Source organism: Rousettus aegyptiacus, unplaced genomic scaffold, assembly GCF_014176215.1.
Source record: "Rousettus aegyptiacus isolate mRouAeg1 unplaced genomic scaffold, mRouAeg1.p scaffold_m13_p_6, whole genome shotgun sequence".
NCBI lineage: Eukaryota > Metazoa > Chordata > Mammalia > Chiroptera > Pteropodidae > Rousettus > Rousettus aegyptiacus.
In genome coordinates, this window is record NW_023416309.1 from 65,971,845 (window position 1) to 65,985,378 (window position 13,534).

General features: G+C 39.0%; 1 protein-coding gene across 6 annotated transcripts in view; it reads left to right on the forward strand.

The window, feature by feature from the left end:
- Positions 1 to 13,534, forward strand: part of SPECC1 (sperm antigen with calponin homology and coiled-coil domains 1) — a 239,842-nt gene that overhangs the window by 51,601 nt on the left and 174,707 nt on the right. Inside the window, exon 1 of one of the 6 annotated variants that reach the window (XM_016145134.2) lies at positions 1,827 to 2,006. The exons of the other annotated variants lie outside the window; for them this stretch is intronic. The gene's annotated coding sequence lies outside the window, so the exon portion shown is untranslated. Of the gene's footprint in view, positions 1 to 1,826; positions 2,007 to 13,534 lie in introns of those variants that run through there. 6 annotated transcript variants of the gene reach the window in all.

Genomic DNA, 13,534 nt, shown 5'->3' on the forward strand with positions numbered 1-13,534 from the left:
CAATTTCATATCTACTTGTTTTATAAAATTTAGAAGATACAATGTGAATTTAAAACATAAATTACCCACGATCCCAGGGATAACCACTGTTAATTAACGTTTTGTATAGATCCTTCTATTAATACATTTACAGTTCAATTGGGGAAGTAAGACAGGATCACATGAAAGTCTTAATAATCCAAGTCACTAGTGGGTGACTAGCTCATACTTTTTTGTTTATCCAGCATTTTTTCTTTTGGGAACTACTCTTCTCATAACTAGAGAGGTCCCAATCACCTGTGTCCCTCTCTCTGGCCACTGGGTTGGACAATATCACTCTAGGGTTATTTTCTGAGGAGTTTCTTCCTTCTTCTGAGTTCTTGAATTTCAAAGACCTCTAGCCTGGAATGTTCCTGGGAAAGGCTTTCCCATCCCAAGAGTTCCTGTGTTTGAATGAAGTGAACTTAAGGGAGCAGAGCCAAGAGATAATGAAAAACAGATTTCCAGTGACATTAGCACCCCAAGCTTAAAGACAGCTTGAATTCATCCTTAGACTTTTCAGTTCATCAAGACAATAAATTTCCATTTTACTTAAGCAAGGTTCAATTGGAATTCTGTCATTTGCAAAGTCGCAATCACTACCACCTTCAGTGTCTGTGCCATGGTGGCACGCACTGGAGGAACACCCAAGTAAGTCAAGTCCCTGTATGCCCCTGACCCTCAAGAAGGTGGATATTTCTGAATGATGGCAGTTCCCAGCATTATGCCTCTTGCTTTCTTTAAGGCAAAGAGGGAGGGCCACCAAAGGCAGCAGCATTCGCCAGGGGGACGTGGGGCCAGAGTTATAATAACACCCCTAGATGGGGAAGGCCAGCACTAAGCTGTGTGAGGACAGCTCTTTACTCTATTCTGTGGTTAGAATGGCAGTCCTTGTGTGGGGATGGGACTATAGTGAACGTCAGGGATTCAGTGTCACTGAGGCTCTGCAAACTCATACTGCCTGCTAAGAGCCCTCTGCCATGTAAGAGCTAGGATGCTTTTCACACCTACTACCCAGTAAAATAGCAATTAAATTCAACTTATAGCAGTGACTAAGCTTAGCCTAGCCCTGATGACTCCAGTTTTTGGTGAGTGTGGATATAATACATGTAGCTTGTTTCCCTGAAAAAAATTTCTTCCATTTATTTTTCCTGTGCAGCATGCTTGCTCCCTGTTGGCAGGAGATCATTGTCATTGGGCTTGTGGGCTATGTGTAGTGGCAGGGCACGTGGACCCCAGATTTTGTGAGAGTGCTCATATAATTTTAGAGCTCTCTGAATTCAAAATTAGGTATGAAAATATTTACTTAAAATGAAAAAGAAATTCTAACAAATTACCAGAGTCCTGGAGATCCACATGCCTTACCTCCAGGATCCCTTGAGTCGGCTTATCAGAACTGTCTGCTTTGAAATGCTTCCTGATTGTTATGGAGTTCTCCATCTTACCTATGACATTTTACAACCTCCAGATCATATAAGTGAGGGGCCCTGAGGCTTCAGGGCAGATTCACTTCTGAAGAACAGATTGGCTACATTTTTTTCTTTTTTCTCTTTGATATTTCGGGGAGCAATCAGGAAGAAACTAGTCAGCGTACATCTTAAATTCTTATGTTTTAGAGAGATACACATTAAGTATTCAGGAATCAGTAGGATGGAAATGATTTTGTGCTCTGTCTGCTCTGTGTGTGTATGCGCGCGCGCGCGTGTGTGTGTGTGAGAGTGTGTGAGAGAGAGAGAGAGAGAGAGAGAGAGAGAGAGAGAGAGAGAGAGAGAGATTATGAGAGATTATGAGAGACAGAGGGAGAGGCTGTCAGAGGCCCTGGAAAGCAGAGCCCGCCTGCTTCCTGAGTGAAGCATTGCTCAAATGCTTACTGCCTCAGCCTCTTGTGGTTTTCCTCCCTGGCCAGCACCAAATGCCAGAATAGTGTGGCTGACTTGCTGATCGAGGTCAGCAGCTCCAGAGAAGCACGAGAAGCAAAAGGTTTTGCAGTAAGTACACAGTTATTATTATTATTATTTAAGATCGAGACGGAAAATCTTAGAACAACTCTATCTGGGGGAAGAGGTACTTTGGCTTTAGGTGTACTGTCAAACGTACCCAGTGGATCTTGATATGACTAAGACATTATTATTAATACATTTATTTGTGGTTCATGAACTAGATAAGCTAATATATTACATGCATGTTTTGGAGGGGCTGAAAATGAATTTGAAACTCATCTTCTGACATCTTGAAAAAATAGTCTTTTTTTATTGCCTGTTATTGTTTCATCTTTCAAAGTAAGGATAATTAATGCTAACTGAAAGTTTAATGTATACAGTTTTTTGGAAAAGAAATCCTCTCTACGGGTACTAATTACTAGCAGTGTGGAGATCTATTTTTCACGACTAAGGTGAATAGGGCTTTCTGTGCATTCTTCTTACCAAGTGTGGAAAATCTAAAGTCCTGTAGAGAGAACTGCCCACTTGACTGGTTCTTAGCCCCCCAAAGGTTCTAGAGCCTTCTACCCCTGAAAATCAGCACTTCAGAGTATGCCTTCTCATTTAACAGAGGGCCCAATAATATCTCAGTGCTTGCTATCTAGGCCAAACATTATGTTTATGAGGCCTAGATGGCTGAATTTCAAAGATATGGCAAAGATAGAGGCTTTTCTAGGAAGTTACTTATTATTTGGTTTCTGTGTAGCGAATATTTTGTCCTACTCCTATTTGCCCCTATAAGGGATTCAAACTATTTTGAAAAGTCTCTTCACCACTCTGTTTTCTAGAAATTAAGTTTGGGATTTTTATTTCCTTTTTCCACTGAGCTAATTTCTTATTAGAATAAAATATTTGGCCCAGTAATTTAAGAAGTCTATATTTTAAGTTTACCCCGGAAATGTGATTCCCTCACCTAATTAGAACACAAATGTAAAGACTTGCATTTGCTGCTTCTACTTTCGTCGTCACTAATATGGCCCCGTTTGTTCCTTTACAACTAAACTCCATAGACTATATATTTTTACATGGTTCTAGTTTAGAGTAGCCGTTTCGCTTCCTTTAATCTTTCTCTTGCCAACTGAGTTTATGCGTAAGTGTTGTCTGTTCTTAGCAGGAGAAACCCACAAAAGTAGAGGAAGTCAAAATTAACAATACTAAACTTGCAGTTGAAAAAAAACCCCACTCCATGTGAAGTATCTTTTCCCTTCATTTTAATTTTAGTTTTAAAACATGCAAAATCTTTTTAATAATAAAAATAGCATTTTTGAATGCTTACTGTTTGGTAGGTACAGCAGTCAAGTTCTTCAGAAACATTATCTCATTCGATTCTCATAGTAGTCCAATGAGGTGATTACATTTATAGTCTTCACTTTATAGGTGAGCAAACTGAGGCACAGAAAGGCGATGTAACTTGGTTAAGGTTAGTCAGATAGACTGGTGGGTGGAATGGAACACCTGGGATTGGAACTTGGGTCTTTTTAAATCCAGAATACGTTAAGAAATTGGAGAAAATAGTGACTCAATCCCATGCCTTGAAACAACTTAAAATCTCTATATTTCTTTCTACCTGTCCAACTAGATATTATAGCATAAGATTTTTTTACATTGGTTTCAAAATTATTTTTAAGAGTGTATAATGTTCTAGTAAGTCATTGTTCTATAAATTACTTAACTATTTATTCTCTGTTTTTCAAATTTGCATTGCTTTTCTTTCTCCCTTTCAGTCTCTCTCTCTCTCTCTCTCTCTCTCTCTCTCTCTCTTTCTCTTTCTCTCTCCCTTCCTTCCTTCCTTCCTTCCTTCTTTCCTTCCTTCCTTCCTTCCTTCCTTCCTTCCTTCCTTCCTTCCTTCCTTCCTTCCATTATTGTAATCTTCAGTAAATTTCTTGCCCATATAATTTTTCTCATGCTTTTGGATTATATCTGTAGACTAGATTCTCAGACATGGGATTATATGAATATTTTAATGGTGCCTTGGATGTGTTGCTAAATTGCTTTCTGCCAATACTCCATGGGAGAGTACCAGCTTAATTTATCCATTCCACCAGTGACAGTGTCATAAAAACAAAAACAACAATAAAAGACTAGGCAAAAACAGGACCCCTCTTTTGTAATTTTGCATTTTTAAAAATGTAGTCCGGCTGAATGTTTTTTTCACACACTTGTTTACGAGTTATACTTTCTCATTTGCTCATTTATTTATTAGGATTTTAATAAGATTTATTTGCCATATTTTTGTCAGTTATTTTCCTCAGACCTTCTTAAAATGAGTTTTTTAGAAACATGCAGTCATTTAACACGTTTACATATCTAAGTCTGTCCACTATTTTTTCTAATTCTTCTTACTTTAGTGATCTAAATTATCCTTTTTAAAGAGATTTTTCCTTCTAGTTTTTACTTTCATGGCTGACATGAAAAGTGGATTTAAACTAACTTAAAAAAATTATGCTAAGCAGTTTTTCCAATATCATTTATGAGCAATTTTTGTTCTCTAATATTTTGTACTTTTTTATAACTTCAGTTTTTCTATGTTAAATGATATTTCTGGATCATCTGTTCTATTTACAGGAACTAACTTTCTGTGCCATTATCACATTGTATTAATTTTTGTTGTTTTATAATGTGTAGAGCGAATGAGTCGTATGAACTAACATTAAGTCAAAATGAAGTTTTTAAAACTTATTTATTTATCTATCTAGCTATGCATCCATCTATCTATCTATCTATCTATCTATCTATCTATCTATCTATCATCTATCTATTTAGTTATTTATTTTCTCCTTTCAACTTCTCCCTTCTTCCCCTTTGGTAACCACTAGTCCATTGTCTATGTCCATGAATCTCGGTTTGTTTGTCCTGTTCATTTGTTGCTTTTAGGTTTATATCCCACATATACATGATATCATGTTATTTTCAACTTTTTCTGTCAGGCTTATTTCACTTAGTATGATTATTTCAAGGTCCATCCATATTGTTGCAAATGGCAGTATTTCATCCCTTTCTTATGGCTGAGTAATATTCCACTCTATATATGTACCACAGTTTCTTTAGCCAATCATCTATCATAGGACGCTTTGGTTGCTTCCATGTCCTGGCCACTGCAATAATGCTGCTATGGACATTGGTGTGCAAATATCTTTACGAATATGAGTTTTCAAGTCTTTGAGGTAAATATCTAGTAGAGGGATTGCTGGTCTTATGGTAGATCCATTCTTAGTTTTTTTGAGGAAACTCCATACTGTTTTCCATAGTGGCTGTACCAATTTGCAGTCCCACCAGCAGTGTATGAGGGTTCCTTTTTCTCCGCATCCTCTCCAGCATTTGTTATTACTTGTCCTGTTGATTATAGCTATTCTAACAGGTGTGAGATATCTCATTGTAGTTTTGATTTTCATTTCCCTAATAGCTAGCGATGTTGAGCATCTTTTCATATATTTGTTGATCATTCGTATGTCCTCTAGGGAGAAGTGTCTGTTCAGGTCCTTGGCCCATTTTTTGATTGGATTGTTGGTGTTTTTGTTGTTATTGAATCATATGAGTTCTTTGTATATTTTGGATATTAGACCCTTATCAGAGGCATTGCTTGCAAATATATTTCCCATTCGGATGGTTCTCTCTTTACCTTGGTGATGGTTTTTTTTGCTGAGCAGAAGCTTTTTAGTTTGATGTAGTCCCATTCATTTATTTTTGCTTTTACTTCTCTTACCTTTGAGGTCAAATTCATAAAATCCTCTTTAAGTCCAAGGTCCTTGAGTTTAGTTCCTATGTTTTCTTCTATGCATTTTATTGTTTCAGGTCTTATATTCAGGTCTTTAATCCATTTTGAGTTAATTTTGGTGCGTGGTGATAGACAACAGTCTAGTTTCATTCTTTTGCAAGTAGCTTTCCAGTTTTCTCAGCACCATTTATTGAAGAGGCTTTTCTTTCTTCACTGTATATTTTTGGCTTTTTTGTCAAAAATTCAAAAAGAAGTTTTATTAAGAGCATGGGCTCTGGAGACAGATTGCTGTCTTTATTTGTGTTCCTAAGTCTTATTAATTGTAAAATGGGGATAGTAATAGTGTCCACTCTATGGGTTCTTGGGGTGAGGAAATAAAAGCTAAATTTAAAAAGAACACTGAAAAAGTATTTGATGTATATAGATATATATGGAGAGTATTTAACTTATCTACGTGTGTTTTTGTATACATAAATGTGCATTATATATTTCTAATATAGAGTCAAATGTGTCATTCTTTCCCTTTATGGTCTAAAACAACCTTTCATATAATCTTGGGAGAATGACACATTTGACTCTATATACATTAAAAACTTGGTACACTGAGAGACAGGCAAATGATAAATATATGCAACATACATACCACTACAGAAGAATTCCCACAAATCAATTAGAAAAAGACAAACACACAAAGAAAAAATCAGAAAAAGCAATTTATAAACTGCAATTTATATTTATTTTTATAAACAGGTAATTCACAGAAGAAATGCAAATGACCAGTAAACATAATATTCAACCTCACTGAGGATCATGGAAATGCAAATTGAAATAATAATGAAATATCATTTTCCCTGCAACATATTGGCAAAAAATGAAAACATAAATAACATATGGTGTCAAAGAAAATATATGGAGATGGACACTGGCAGTCACAACTAATAGGAAGAAGAATTAGTAAAGATTTTGGGATGGTAATTTTATAAAATCTACCAAAATATAAAATATGAATACCTTCAATGTATCTTAGAAAAGTACTTTACATCTTTTTAAGTAGGCATATAATCATATTTACCTTAAATTTTTTATTATTTATGTTAAGAAGCCTAAACTATGTATTTGTATGTATATAAAATTTATTTTTTAAAAGTACTAGACATGTAATATCAAGCTGTTTACTATGTTACCTCTAGAGAAGGAAATAGAATTAGAGCAAGGTCTCTTGAACTTTTTTTTAACTTAATTAAAATTTTTTTTAATTACAGTTGACATTCAATATTATTTTATGTTAGTTTCAGGTGTACAGTATAGTTGTTAGACATTTATATAATTTATAAAGTGATTCCCCCCGATCAGTCTAGTACCCACTTTGCACTATACATAGTTATTACAATATCATTGACTATATTCCTTATGCTGTACTTCACATCCCCATGACTATTTTGTAAGTATCAATTTATAGTTCTTAATACCTTCACCTTTTTCACCACCCCCTAACCCTCCTCCCATCTGGTAAATATTGAAATGGGCAATAGTTTGGGTTTTAAATGTATCTATGAGTCTGTTTCTGTTTTGTTTGTTCATTTATTTTGCTCTTTAGATTCCACATATAAATGAAATCACATGGTTTTTGTCTTTCTCTGTGTATCCATGTTGTCACAAATGGTAAGATGTCACTCTTTTTTAAGTCCAAGTAATATTCCTGTATATATGTACCACATCTCTCTTTCACCTTTTGCTAGACATACTTCTGTTTGAAGTTTTTATGAGTCTGTATTAGTCTATTATTTGTGTAAATAAATGAATAGACATTTTTCCAGAGGTAAGAAAATTTTAAAGAGCATGAACCTACATGTAAAAGCTCAGGATTGAGAAAGTACATGACAAATTTTAGGAAGAGTGAGCATATGGGGGACAGTGTTTTAACAGTCTTTATGGGTTTTAACTTATATTTAGGAAAAGAAACTAGGAACTTGTTGAAAAAACTCAGTCTGAGAGGCACAGATGAAAAGTTGCTGCATTAATGAGCACTGACCTCTAAATAGCTCAGTCCCTATTTTCATGCTACGTATAAACCATCCCCACATGCACAACTTGTAGAGTCCACCCCAAACTCACTGTGTTCTTCACTTCCCTTTTCAGATGTGTTCCTTATCTCTAGTTTAAAAAGCCATCATGCAGAGTTCAAAGGCCATCCATCTTGTTATTCGCTTCGCAGCTATCTAGCACCTGGTTCTAACCAGGCAGTGTGGTAGGCCCTGTGGAAACAAGGGTGAGCAGAAGAGAAAATGTGCCAGCCTGTGGGAGCAGCAGACACGTTAAAATTGATTGTGAGCATTGCTATGAAGCTACCAAATAGGGGGCTGTAATGGAGAATAATAGACAAGAGCTCCTGTAGATGAGTGCTCAGGAGGGGGGCAGCCATGAGGCTCTTCTAAGAAGAGTATGGGTGAAACATCAGCGCTTCTTTGAGGCTCCCTCTCCTTTGGCCACATGCTACCACTTGGAAACTCGTGCTGACTCCATCACTCAAGTCTCTCAAATTTCGCCCCCTTCTTTTCATCCCTCTGCCATTTCTTCATTCCTTTCACTGGGACTACTGTTTCCTTGATTTTAGACATTTAATCACTCTTCACAATTTTTGCCAGAGCCAGTTACCATCACTTACTCATTAAAGTCCCTAAAGCTGACTTACATTATTAACATATTTTAAAAGGAAACTTTGTAACTTACTGTAAGTAAGAAACAATGAAAATGAAATAATGTTAACTTTAAAAGTTAAAATAAAACGTTGTTGTTAATGAAGGGAGAACTCTACAACATGATCTGTAAGGCCTACAGGGTTGCTCTGATCACAAAGTGATGCTACTTATGGAAGGAAATGTATTAGGTTTACACATTTAACCAGTAAGAAAATGACACTCTACTCAGTGAATTTAGGGACGATGCTGCAAGAAAGACGTGAAATAAGAGGAGACTGGAGAGCACTTATTTATTTTGTACAATCACAAGAGTGAGGTAAGCCGGGAACATGCGGCAGCCAGGGAGACAGGTCCCTCTGAAACAGCCTTGGGAGCCACAGCTGATGCTGCAGTAATGGGCCTCCTTGTAATGAGGAGAGCCTTGAGTGCCTGAAGGAAGTGGCCTAATCAGTGGCCCTGTGGGGAGGCAGCAGAGGAGCTGGGGAGGGATATATGCAGTAAAGTAGAAAAAGGATGAGCTCCTAGGGCAACGGCCTGGGTTGTAAATGTGCATAGGGATCCGCTTGATTTCAAATATCCAGAGGCAAAAAATATGGCGCCCATTCTGGATGCTTAGGTAAGAGACAGACAACCCAGTTAAAGCAGCTATAGTGCAGCATTACGGATGCCAACGTTAAAAGGAGGGGTATCTAATCCAGTAGCGGATCAGAATGAGCAGAAAGATTACTCAGTCAGGGATGCTTCAGCTTAGCCTGGAATGATGAGTAGGAGGAGTTAACGGGCTGAGAGAGTGGGAGAATGTTGCAGCCAGGGGGTGGAATGTGTGAAGGCTTGGAGTTGCAAGGCATTGTGGTGCTTTCAGGGAGCAAACAGTCCAGTGCAGGAGCAGGTCTCTGCAGTGGGTATGTGAGAGAATGGTTAGAAGTAGGGCTGTGGACATATGGAATTTGGTCTTCATCCTGAAAGGGGGCGGGGGTGGTGGTGGAAGGTTTTTAAGCAGAAGGGGGACATAAGTGGGTATATGTTTTAGAAAGCCTACTAGCAGCATGGCGGCACACAGTGGCATTGGCCCTGACTGTAGGTAGGGAAACCAGCAGTAATTCTGATCCCAATATGATGTGAAGCACTGTGAATAAAGAGCAGAGGAAGAGGAGATATTTTGGAATTCGAGTTATAGGACTTGGTGACTGGCTAGATGTAGAAGGGATGAAGGACAGTGGCAGGATCCTAATCAGTTTTCTAGATTCTGAGTCTCAACAAATGCCTCATTTAAATGTGCAATTTAATGACTTTTGCTAAATGTGTACACCCAAGGAACCACCACTACAAGCAAGATATTGAACTTTTTCATCACCCTAAAAAGCTCCCTTTGTCTCCCTTTATGGAAAGTCTCTTTCCCAGGTACCACTACCCTCCCCACCCCCTGGCTCTAGGCAAGCACTGATCACTCAGCCTTCTGTCATTCTACATTATTTTTGCCTCTTCTAAAATTTCATATCAATGGAACCATATGTAGTATTTTCCCAGGTGTTACAACTTGATCCAGGTGTTACAACTTGATCCAGGTGTTACAACTAAGCATTTTATAAGAAACTGCTACACTGTTTTACAAAGCAGCTATACCATTTTGCATTTCCACAGTACAGAATGAGAGTTCCAGTTGCTCTATATCCTTGCCAGCACTAGATTTTGTTTTGTTTTCTTTTAATTTCTAGCCATTCTAATAGATATATAGTAATATTTTGTGATTTCAATTTGCATTTACTTAATGAATAATGATGTTGAGCATCTTTTCATGTGCTTACTTGCCATCTGTATATCTTCTTTGACAAAGTATTTGTTTAAATTTTTGACCATTTTACATTGAGTTGCATGTTTTGTTATTATTGAATTTTGTGAGTTTTATATAAATGCAGGAATAAAGTCCTTGATCAGTTTCGTGTTTTGCAGATACTTCCCTTCTAGTCTGTGGCTTGTCTTTTCATTTTCTTGACAATGTCTTTTAAAGAGCAGAAGCTTTGAATTGTGATGAAGTCCAGTTTATCAGCATTTTTTAAAATTTATTTTATAGATCATGCTTTCAGTGTTGCATCTAAATCTTTGCCTAACTCAAAAAGTCACAAAGATTTTCTCCTGTTTTCTTCTAGCACTTTTCTAGTTTTATTTAGGTTTCATGTTAGGTCTATGTTCCATCTTTAACTAATATTTATTATGGACCAGACGCTGGGCCCAGAGCAATGGAACCACAGAGCAATGAGACAGAGTTTTGCTCAAGGATCATTTGAGGAGTTGGGGATGGGAGACAAGTCAACAGAATGTTAGACTGGTATAAGGGATGCTGTGGTCGCTCGTTGTGGTAAAGAAGCTGGACTGTTCCAAGGACAAGGGGCCAGGAACTGAATTTTCCAGGACAGCAGCGGTTAGGTTGAAAGTAGAAATCAGGGGTGGGAAGCCCTTTGTTCTGGGTATCGAGTGGCCATGGGGAGGCCCGGAAACTAGAGGATAGAGCAGCTGCCAGTCATTTGCTGTGCTGGGGTTAGAGTGCAAGGTGCCTGGTAGGAGTGGGCAAAGCATGCTGTGTGCCTTACCCTGAAACAAAGAGAAGGTGGAGGCAGCTTATAACACAGACCTTGCTGTGTTCTTTGAGGGACAAGGGGACTGTCTTTCTTCACTATAAGTCAGTTAGACACGTTTGTATCACAAAAAGCCCATCCTTGGGGGGAAGCCACAGTGCTTGCTGTTCCTTATTGTCTTCCATTCCCACCCTAGGGATAGATCACACTCCCAAGGACCATGCTAGGGACACGTAATGATGAGGTAATCCCAGGAGCAGCCTATAACATTATCTCTCATATTTGTAGCTATTGTATATACTTAAAACACAATACTAGAAGCATGTTGTACTGGGGAAAGATAGGGCATATTCCAGGCACTGAATAAATTAACCCTGCAAAGCACAGCAGTTGCTTTCATTAGCCAGCTGGCACTACAGGAAAATAGCTAAAGCCTATGGGTTAGAAAAGAATATTTCAGGAATGCAAAAACAAAAAAGAAATCAGCTGCATTCAGTGATTTCACTTAATCCAGTAACAATAAGGAAATCCAGACCAATGGCAGATTCTCACAGCCTGTGCAAAGGATAGGCTTGCCAGTTACTCAGAGGGGGTGTTCACCATGACTCTGGGGCAACCAGGGGGACAATGTAGATGCAAGTTTAGGTCCCTGAACCCTCTATGCTTATAGAAGCTCCAGAAAAGGTCTGTCTTCCCTGCATTTATTCCTGGTAGTCCCAAGAGCTAACACAGACTGCTAACAGGCTCAACTGCTATGTGGCCTCTCTCTTCTGTCCCTCTCCTACCCTCACCAGGGTATTTTCTAGGATGGCTGTTCACTGTACCCAGGGCCTTCCTACCCATCACCTTGCATACACCTTTCCACAGCTCCTGGGACCACAGAAGCCCTGGCATGCTACTGCTCCTCTACCACCACTGAGTCCCCCACCACCATGGTTTCTTTGTAACTAGGAAATGCCAGAGAGCCAAATCTCCAGGACGTTCCCAAAGACACAATGGGTACAGTGGGAGACCTCAGAATTTCTTAAGGAAAGAGCTTAAGAAATGTTGTCTTGCTGGCCCAATTCCTGCCTGCCTCCCTCATCCCCTACAATGAAAGTTCTCCCAGGAAGCTCTCTGGTTCCTCAGACAGATAGACTGCCAGCCAGATAGGGTCCTCCCAGCTGGCCTACCAACATACCTGGGCTGCAGCACTCAACATGGTTGGGATCCAGTTGAGACCCTACTACTCTGAACTCTAAGCTCTCATGACTTAGGGTTGCCTTTTCAGATGACTGTCATTATAGAAAATCCACTTCTACCTGGCAGGGGTCCTTAGTGAGTCTGTCAGAAGCCATAGGCTTCTGAAGGTACCATATCAGAGGAGAAGACTGCCATCTTTGAGCAAGAATAAGAAAGGAACCAGAGTCCAGTCTTGGTTTTTTGCATATATAAATTCTATATTTTGACAAGTTGAAAATCTACTTTCATTATTAAATTGGTTGTTCCCACACCCCATATATAAATACGCACTGTCAGAAACTAGTTCAGACAGCTCAGGCATCCTGAGGGTACCCTGTCTCTGATGTGGTGAGTGGTGCAGATGGGTGGTGAGGAATGAGTAGGGATGAATACATATCTTTCAGGGGAATAGAAATTAAGCAGTTGTGACTAAATTATTGAAGGGAAAACAGGCCATTTGAGGAAGTCCCATCATTTAACTCACGGACAGCACTGGCTGGAGAGCCTGTTACTGTGGTGGTGGACTATGATGGTACAGAAGAGTTGATACCAGCACTCTTGCCTCTGAACTGGAATTGGGGATGTGAGTGGGATACTTCTACCACAATTCTTGAATTGTTAAGCCACTTTCTCAGCAAGGGGACTTGTGAGATGACCCTCTGTAGTTTCTATTGTTGAGTCTCATTTGCAATATAGATTGTGCAGCACATGGAGGTTGTGTGCCATGTGGAGGCTACCTCTCCTGAATGTGCAGAGCTGGTGCATCTCCCTTGTTTATATTTTCCTTTGGCCCAAAGGCCAGTGTGGCTAAAATATAATGAGCAGAGGAGGTAGTGGATGTGATGAGGGGGCCTACTTCTGCACTGGGGACAGGGACTTTTGTGATGGGGGAAGGGAGATACCTTTTGCATCTACACTCAGCAGTGCTGGGAGAGAGGGCTTTCCCCCTCCCTCCTGGGTCTCAAAAGTGCAAGTATTTAGAAGCATGTTTGTGGAGGGCATTAAGGTTTTGTTGGGTGGTAGGGCAGAGTGCTCTGCAGTTCTTTCATTGTTCTTAGAGGAAGTAGAACAGAATGAGTCAGAACTGGCCTGCCTGCTGCCTTGGATGCTGAGCAACTGACATCATAAGGCTTTGCCACTGACTTAGGGGTTTCAGTTAGGAAAAAAGAAATGGAAAAGGTTAGGAAAAAGATTAGGTACTTAGACTAGATATTTGAAATCATTGGGTCCCTAAATCTGTGGTTACCATCAGCTACCACTTTTCGAAGCATCTAACATATTTATTTATTATGTTTCAATGGAGGCATCTGAAATCTTAAACCATAAAAA